This window comes from Paralichthys olivaceus, chromosome 13 (genome assembly GCF_024713975.1).
Source record: "Paralichthys olivaceus isolate ysfri-2021 chromosome 13, ASM2471397v2, whole genome shotgun sequence".
Lineage (NCBI taxonomy): Eukaryota > Metazoa > Chordata > Actinopteri > Pleuronectiformes > Paralichthyidae > Paralichthys > Paralichthys olivaceus.
In genome coordinates this window covers 11934118-11943897 of record NC_091105.1, presented here as the reverse complement: position 1 = coordinate 11943897, position 9780 = coordinate 11934118, and the positions used below count along the sequence as shown (strand labels likewise).

The window sequence follows — 9780 nt, the reverse complement described above, 5'->3', positions numbered from 1 at the left end:
TAACGTCTCGAGTGTACTGCCCAAATCATTAGCTCAGCTTGCCTTTCCCACACTGGGTCCTATAACCCGACTCTTCATATTTGAGGGGGGGGGATCTGTGTAACCCTTTAAAGGGAGCTTAAGAGGCTTTCAAAACATTTCTTTGATGTGAGTGAGCGAAGGTTCCTCATGGCTGCATTAGAGCAGTCGAGATAAGGTGAGCTCGCGAGCGGGTGATATATGACTTATGTGGAGACTTAAAACCGAGCTTGAGCAATTTCACAGCAGGCTTAGGTCATGGGACTTGCGTGATATGCTTTACACGCAATGATGACACTGGAAAATTTCACTCGTGCTCTAATGTTGCTTTGTGCAAATACAACCACTATGAGAGCATCTTTAAATTAGAGGAAGCAGCCAAACTATGATAGGAGGCCGTCGTATGGAGTGTGAGGTGTACAGCTCTATACATGTTATGGTGCAAAACCTATTCTATATCGTGTAATATATAAAACTTCACATTTATATGAACCTTGCAGAGGTGTCGTGTTTCTGCACATTAGGAGGTATTTCAGTTCAATTAGACACTGACTCTTTCTTAAGTAGACTCCATCTGTCTCGGGCTTCAGGCCCTTGTGATTTTAAATGAGCTGTTACAAAGGCAGAGAAAATAATGAAGCATGAATCCATCTGCACGGCCCCTCCCCAGCTGTGCACAGAACCAGTTGTAAAAGCAAACAAGCATTTTTTAAAGGTGTAAGGAAGTAAGGACGACATAAGCTCACTTATTTCCTCTAAATGGATTAGACCCTAAGTGAGGGAGGCCGAGTTTTTATCGCCCACAGTGCTGTAAAAATAGACGTTTGGATGCAGTGTGCACGTACTTGAATGAGAGATGGATGACGGCGATGATGACTTTGCAGAGTCTAAAATCTCAAAGCAGCAAGTCATTTCAAATGAAAACCACCGAGAAGTCAAATTCCTACATTCACACGTCGTGCCAAACATTAGACTAGTGTTTCAGTGTTCTGAAGTGAGAATAACTCGGTCTCAGTAAAATGTGTTTTTAACACTTTACGGCTGTCAACATTTAAAAACCCAGGGTTTATATATCTTCATGCCACATGAACTGCACCTAACAGCTTTAAACACATGCACCAGAGTTCATGTGTTTGGTCAACTTTCAACTTATTTAGTGCATTATTTCCTAAATACGTTTTATAGCTGAGAACCTAAGAAATAAAGTCCTTACAAATAAAATCCAACTCATTCAAAGTGAGTGAATTAATTATTTACTCCATCACTTCTCTATTATTACCAAACATGGTGCCCTCATCTCACTGTAGCCTACACTTCTGATTTATAAACCAGAGATCCACAGTCAAAGCAGTCAAATGCCTTAACTCAACAGAAAAACCCCCAAACATTTATATGTTTTGTTGTGCACATGACAAACTTGAGTGAATAATAGTAATTGTAATAATAAACTTTATTTACATAGCACCTCTCAAAAGTTACAAGGTGCTTTACAAGATAGAAATAAAGTCAAACAAGAGGAAACAATTAAAAGTCACAGATACAAAAATACAAATTTTACATTTCCTCTTTTATTTTGAAACTCCTTTCCTTCTGTGTCTCTCTGCATTTACCTCCTGTCTTTGTCCTGTTTGATCGTCTGCACCTGTCGGTCCCAATGTGTTTCACCTGTCTTCAGTTATCCCTGCCTCCCTGGTGTATGTGTTTCCCTTTGTCTTTGTCCAGTCTTCTGTTCATGTTTCACCATCATCAGTCTACGCCTGGAGTTTTGGATTTGCAGTTTATCTACATGCCGTCCAGTAAGTTTATTTAATCAATCCTCGGTCTGTCTTCTGCATTTGGGTCCTGCAAACATTTAGTGCGCACCTCCTCTGAGGCCAAACAATCCTACACATGTTTGTCTAGTTCTGAAGAAAAAAGAAAGAGGTCGTAAAGCACAGTTAAAGAAGGAGAGAAAATTCCTGGATCCACGCCTTAATCCACATCTGCACTAAAATGTAATGGCTACTTCCCAGGTCCACAGTTCCTTCCATCAAGTTTGGTGGAAATCGGTTCAGTTGTTTTTGTGTCATCCTGCCAACAAACAAACCAACAGACGTGGGGAAAATAACTTTCTTGGTGAAGGTTGAAATGTAAAATTATGAATTATGTTCTTTGTGTTATGTTATTTTTATGTTGTTTCTTGTGACCTTTAAACTAGGATGTCTATTAGTGCGACAACATCATGGGACCATCAGTTTGTTTTGCTGTTGTGTAGCACTTTGTACTTTGTGTTGAAAACTGCTCTATAATAATAAGAGTTATTATTGTAATCACAGTTCAACTGATTATCACTCGTCAAATGTCACCAGAGCCTTGAAACTGAGTCACCAAACTACTGTGCTGCTACTCTCTGGCCTGCAGGTGATAAATTGCCAGCCTCCATGAGCCAAAGTCGGAGAGCAACAAACATGTCAGTGGTTTGATTCCCAGCACCTCCAGTTCTCTTGTTTAAGTGTTTTTGGGCAACAGCCACAAAGTCTTTGAGTGGTTGTTAAAACTAGAAAAGTAAATTTGATCTAGGTTAAGATTCTGTTCTGAAGCTCTGGGACGACGAGCATCAGTCGTCTACAGGAAAACCAGAATCAGCTTTGTTTTTAAGTGTTTGTACACATACAAAAGATGTGACTCTACATTTGCTACTCGAAATAGACTAAAAAACTGAACAAATAAGCTCAAGAATGATACAAAAATATTTGAAGTATGATTGTTTGGACTGTTCTGTACAATAACATGAAAAGAAAGTAGAATATGCAGTATAATGGAAACACTAATAAACAACACTATAGAAGTATACACCATGAGACTATGTACACAAGTCAATAGGTTATGTGTGTTGTAAACTGTACAAGTTGTACACAGAAGTACTGCAATGAAAAAGATAATAAATACTGTATTATTACGCAGACAGGGGAGGGACATGTAAAGATTTCTACATAGATATGTGATATTGTTGTGTAATTTACAGTGTGCAGGATACATATTGACGAATGTGATGACTTCAGACATGCATGTGCGGCGTATGTTTAGCGTGAGAGGGTTATTGACACTGTCCGACTGATTTGAGGTGTTCGACAGAGTGACGGCCTGTGGGAAGAAACTGTTCTTGTGTCTGGTTGAGCTTTAGTTTCAAAAGCATTTTCCACAGAGAACAAGCTCCTCACTATCCTTCTTAAAACGTCCCACTGTGACACAGACTTGCACTTCCTGACCGTGTTTTAGCGGCGTCCTCGTCTTTAACAACGCACATCCAGGTAAGTATTTCAAGTTTACTCTGGAGAACCGTGATGTCTCCAGCTGCTTCTTTCTGACTCTGTAATGTTATGACAGGATGTTCAGGTCGTAAAAACCTGCAGGTTATCATCCCCTGACTAGTAGTAATATGTGCACAGTTTAGACTTGAGTTTTTCAAGAATAAAAACAGGACTAAAAGGAGAATTCTCAGAGCAGCAGATGAAACTCATGATAATGGAGTTAAATTGCTGAAGTGGAGGCATGAAGTCCACCTGGCAGCCGGGGTCATCCTGACCGAGCAAAGCCAACGTTTCCCCAGTTAACACAGACCAGCTGTAGAAACTCAACTGTCTGTGGCTTCTAATCAATACATGTCAACTCATGTTACTCCTACAGGTCAATACATCCCCCTTTTGATTTGGCTGCCGCGGTTACCACACACACACCTTTATTGACAGTCTTGCTGAGCTGAAGTAAAGAAAAACCCTGTGATGATCTGTGTCTGAGTTCCAACTACTCCATAGACCCAACTACTCAGATCAAGTCATACAGTATGATTGATGATGAGGAAAACCCAAAGATGTTTTTGGATCCTAAGATGTATTTAAAACACCAGAAAATTTTCCCCATGACTGCACAGTTTCACTTCTGACAATAGCTCCATACTAATCCAATCCAAGATGTATCAAAGTCTGACTTTACTTGACTGGTGTGGTTCTTAGCACATCAAGAAATTCTTGTTTTGTTGTTTTTTCGTTCATTTTGTTGAAATGTGAAACCAAAGCAAAAACCTCACGATCACCTGTATTTGAGAATTGTTGACATGTATGTTTGTTTGCAGGATTATGCAAAAACAAATCTTCTTTTCAATTTACCAGCAGGGTGTGGGTCAAGTAAGAAGATGTATCTGATCAACAAATGTAAAAGCAATATTGTGATAAAGTGGCCTCAGCCTGGGCGGAGGTCTGTGCTCTCTGAGTACCCTAATGCTTTTTGGATGCTTTAAAGGTTCAGAGTGTAAGATAGAAAGGATGTATTGGCAGAAATTGAATATGAAATAATCCTAGTGATGTTTTTATCAATGTGTTTCATCTAAATTGTACAAATTGTTGTTTTCTTTTCACTAGAATGGACCTTTAAATTTAAAGTCTTTATATTTACATGAGGAGTGGGTCCTCTCTACGGAGCCCGCCATGTTTTTATGGCAACTGAAGGCTTCTACAGGTTCTCTTTCATGTTTGGAAGGGGAGGGTGAGGTGAGGGGTATTCAGCTACAACATGCAACTTCACCACTAGATGTCACTAAATTCTACACACTGAACCTTTAAGATTTACATGCAGAGGGCAAACAGGATTACATTTATTGGTCAAGTGCACAAGGACATTTAAAGAACTGGTCTCCCCATTTTCCGGTATAGAAATTGAACAGATGAATAAACTTGGTTGGTTTCAGTAGTTTGCTCACCCGGTTCTTTAAAGCAGCTCTTTGTTTCCTTTTGTTGAAGGGACCCAGAGGGTTACATCTACTCATCTTCCTCATCATCCTCCTCTTCAGCCCCCAGCCAATTACAGTTGACACGCCTGTACCTGACAGGTAAGAATGAAAGCTCATACTCGTCACCTCATTTTAATCAACTGGGCAGATTTCTGCACCTCTTGTTTCCTCTGCACTGGAATTATGTTCCTGCCACAAAGCAATTCATTTGGGTTTTCATCATTTTCTTCTGTTTTAGTTGAACAAATTATATAATAGTATTTCCTTTGATAAGCTGCTTTTTATGATTCCATTTCATTTTTGTGTAGGACTCATGCTATTTCAATCTTTGCCCACCAAAGTTGAAGATAACAAGCGGCAAAAATAGCTCATAAAGTAAATTTTCCACCTTCTTCTCTGTGTGCATGTCAAGATTTGTATGAATCTGGCATTCGGCAGCACAACGTGGTGTTTTTCTTTCCATGTGCAGTTAACCATGCTCGAGGTGTAGGACAGTGCAGTGCTGCAGGCAGCAAATGGAGGAGACTGTTTTGTGTGTTGTTACTAAAGAACTGCAACCCAGAAGAAGAGAGGACAGACGTCAGATTCTTTGTGGCCTGTGTCGTCTGCGAAGCCAAGATTTCCTGCTTTGATGGCCTGTGTGCCTGTCATTAAACATTAAATCACATACTTTATGAGGAGAATGTGTCCAAAACTGCATTTCAAAAAATAAAGCTTGATTTGTCGAGTAAGCAGCTCAAAGATTTGCATATTTACAAATGGAATATGTATTATTTATCAAGAGCAGAGGAAGAGTTCGACATGTTTTCCTCTCATCTCGTGAGATAAAACCCTGATGACCCAACATAGATAGCGTTAATATTACCGTCAGTCCCCCAGGCTGGTGTCATCCATATTGTTATCTTAGCCTTTCAAGGATTGATATACCTCTTCAAGTTTAATGAGATAAGAGACCTGGGGGAGTTCTCCCCCTGCTGTGTTCAAAGACCATCCGTCCTGAGGAACTGCTTTATCTCAGCCACTGATTGACCCGGCTGATAGGTGATACTGAGGAACCACAGTGGCCTTGGGAAGTGGCCTCTCCACTGAGACGACGGGGACCGGCAAACTTGGCCTCTCCTGTCTGTGAGAGTCCCATCAGTGGGGCTCCTGCTTCCCTGGGATGCCGCCTCCTCCCTTTGATTCCTGCGACCAAGCACTTTTACGTGCCTACCTCCCTCACACCGTCCAGTCCAGAGCCTATAAAGCAAGTCTGCCACTCTCCAGCTAGTTGGACAGGACGTGTTTGTAAGTGTTGCCTGAATGCACCGTGGGACGAAATGACACCCCGAGGGCTCGTAAGAGTTGTGATTTCTTCTCCGAGCCCGTGCCAAGAGACCATTTCAAGTTCCAGCTTAGTTCTTCTAAAACCTTGCCATTTGTGGCTTGCGACCATGAACCACTAGGGTTTTTATTATAATCTATATGGCATGGCAAATGCTATGTATTAACTAGAGACATACTCATAAGGGAAATGCTGGAAGCCAATAATAATGGCCTGAATGAAACACCAGATAATAAGCTCACTCCTGAAAGGAAAATTGTTCTTGAAGAAATATTCAGTCTACCTCAAACCACTAAGTAACAAGTATATAATCCTTCAAACAAATAATCATTCAACAAATATACATTCAACACCTGACAAGTCTCTCATTCCACGGTCCGTTTCTATATGTTAACATATCGCAGGAGATTTAAGATGCAAGATACCACGACATGAGGAATGCAGCCTGAGAGAGCATCCCCTCAGGAAAATAGTTTTTAAGGAGGGTTTAAGGACTCTCTCATTATCACTATATATTGGGAGAATAAAACAAGGGCCCCTGAAAAGGTCCCCGAGGCATGTGCCTGCAAGGGAGTCGATTGTCCTTCACACTGCACACTATATCAGCGGCTAATCCCTGAGGGAAACATCTGCGTGTGCACACATGAGGCACGTGTTGGTGCAACTGAGTAGCAGGTCGGAGACAGTGAGAAAAGCAAAGCTCCAAGCTCCATTAATGCTGCTGCTGCCATGTTTGCTCATCTGTGCAATTTCCAAATAACGTCATCACTCAAATACACTGAAAAGTTGAAAAGAGAAGAGGATGATGTCTGATGTCTGGTTTGGGCCGTCCCATGTTGAGTTTACTGCCAAAACTTGAAATTAATACTGGACGACATATTTTGTTCAAGACGTTGATTTGAATTATGTTTTTGAAATAACCAAAAACAAAAGACCCAGTTTTGACGTTGTGGAGCAGATGGAATCATGGGAGCTGTGATCTTCATCACCACTGCCATTAAAAATCTATCTGACTTGGTTCAGATGCAAATCATGTAGTAAACTTTTTTTTGCATTACATAGAGGATGGCAATGAGTAATCGTGATCTGTTACAAGTCACCAATACAAGAGGTAGAAGGAAAAATCAGCCGACAAGCCAACTGGATAACTGTGCTATAACTAACGTGGGAAATGATGAAGGAAAAACTGAGACAGGAAAAGCCACGGGGTAGAGCAAATCTTGTGATGTGAATTTCTTGTACATTGTTGGAAACTTTTTGGACAATGTAAGTAGGCTACACAAGTCAGCAAAATATGTGATACAGGTCAATTTGTGTTCAGACATTTTAATTGAGAAATCAAGACAAATTAGTTTTATGTTATCAGTAATTTTGTAAAAGTGTTAATCTGACAAACTGTTAATTCACTTGTTCTCCATACTTCAACCAAATCTCACGAAGGCCACAAGAAGTGGTTGAAAGCTGAAGAAAACTTGAAAGTTAAACCTTTTCTTTAGTCAAATGAAGTCTTTCAATATTAATTAACAGTATATGAGCTCATGTAATGTTAAACGTCAAATGAGGGACCGGTCTGATGAATGGAGTTCATTACAGGCCTGTTTTTCGAGGAGTGAAATCAAGGCGGCCGCGTGTGTTTAAATTATGCCTCAGTTTAGTAAAAGCTGTTTATCTTCGCTGTGTGAAACCGCTGTGGTGTCCTGAGGGAGCGCGTTTGAAGAAAACCTTTCTCTACGATATATGAAAAGTTTTAGCAGTCGGCGCGGCTCTCGATATTTCCCCCGGAGAGTCACTGTTTAATTCACATCATTCATAATGAACTACACAATTTCATGTTGTGGGCGAAGGCCAGACTGTGAAACAGCACTTTGACAGATCTGTGGTGCTACATCACAGTTTTAACAGAACAGCACTGTAGGCCCGCAGTAGACTGAACATAACGCACCACTAATGAATGTAAGAATGTGTTACCCGACCAGACGGGAATGTGTGCCCACGCCGGGTCGCGATAGAACGTTTTCTTTTTGACAACGTGGGAAATCACCGTCCACACGAGGGGATCATGTGATTTAAATACATAGGATGCCGCAAATTGTGGTACACTGCGGTTTAATGGCAGCTCCCCTTGCATTTTGAAGTTCAGCTGGCACTGCCACCTCATATGGCCTGGTGTTAATCTGCCATGAACAAGCCTGCATTATGCCAAGACCGTAGTAGAAGTGAGTGGGAAACAGGTGGCCTCCACTTTCTCTCATTCCTGCTCTGGCTTCTGGACACAGAGTTGGACAAGCTCACATTCTTCAGGGGAATTTCCTCCCAAGCCACTTTATTAGCAAAGTGAAAATAAACCTCAAATATTACTCAAGAGTTTACATGTATTATGTGCTTTTGTGCCACGCAGAGTTCTCAGTTTAAGTCTGCTATTTTGGGAATTAAGTTTATTTGCTTTCTAATGCAGAGTTAGGAGAGGAAATCAATACCGATCCCACGTCTGTATGTTCAGCGAGAATCTAACATTGGCTGTTTAGCTTAGCTTAGCACAAAGACAGGAAACAGCATCACTTCAGTTCATTAATTAACATGTCACAGCTTATTTGTTCAGCCTGCTGGGGTTGAGGTGCTGGGGGGTGGATTTTACCTTTGGAGAGAGGGTGGAGAGCAGCTTCCCTCTTCTCTATGTACTGTGAGGATGATATTAATATTTTCATATAAGTTAAAAACTCCTGACTTGGTTAGTTGTATTTGAAGTGTTATTAACAGTTTTATTTTGGAATCATGTAAAATCTATTGCTTTAAAAAACATTTCTAGCGTCAGTCACGGTCATAGACGGTTTCTTAAGATGGTCCACATGAGGGATCAGCTGAAGTGAAGCCATAACATCTCAATCGCCCCCTGGTGGCTGGGTGCAGTGCAGGCTCCAGCCTCCTCCATGTTAGTGGATGAGACGTGGAACATTTATTCAAAGTACACGTCCAATACATTTGGTTTTTGTCATTTTAGCTCTTATCATACTGTATCTTCAAGTTTTAGTTATTTGAATGGGGTGAAATGTCACGATTAACAGAGACTGACTCACGATTGGTCAAGCACGTTCATCAGCAGGACCTCGCTACCCGATCACTTCCATACAGACTCAGGCTCCAAATGTCCAAGATGGCAGCGTTCATATCTGGGATGTTTTGGCTTTATTTCTGGAGTTTAGTTGTGTAGCACAGATAACCACATACGACACAGTTTAAATATGCTGTTTATTGTGGATTGAGTTGCACAACTCTTTGAGAGATTAACCCTTGATTGCAGAGTCAGTCATCTCAGCACATCTTTGACAGCTCCATAAATAAAACTCCTGTCGTTAATACCTGACGTTGAAAGACAACATAAATATCGCTGTATATAAATGCCTCCATAAAGATGGAAGAATGTCCACATCATATCTTCAAAAGACCTCGTCCACTGTTATCACTTATATCTTGGCTGCAGCACAGAGTGTGATTCCATGGATTTGGAGAAATTCGGAACAGATTGTCCGTGAGGCTCCCTCTGGCACGGGAAGATGGGTAACACATCATGACCGCCTTGGACTGTTTTCTCTATAAAGTGGTAAAAAATCAGAAAGCTTATTTACCTTGTGACATGAGAGATTCTCAGTGTGTGTGTGTTTTAAGAAGCGATACA

The 9780-nt window shown here is 40.9% G+C and overlaps 1 long non-coding RNA gene across 1 annotated transcript; it reads left to right on the top strand.

Moving 5' to 3' along the window:
- Positions 1-1616: 1616 nt before the first annotated feature.
- Positions 1617-7140, top strand: LOC109633370 (uncharacterized). The gene is made up of 3 exons (XR_002202991.2): positions 1617-1814; positions 4794-4882; positions 5253-7140. It is a non-coding gene; the product is annotated as an uncharacterized lncRNA (long non-coding RNA).
- Positions 7141-9780: the final 2640 nt, after the last annotated feature.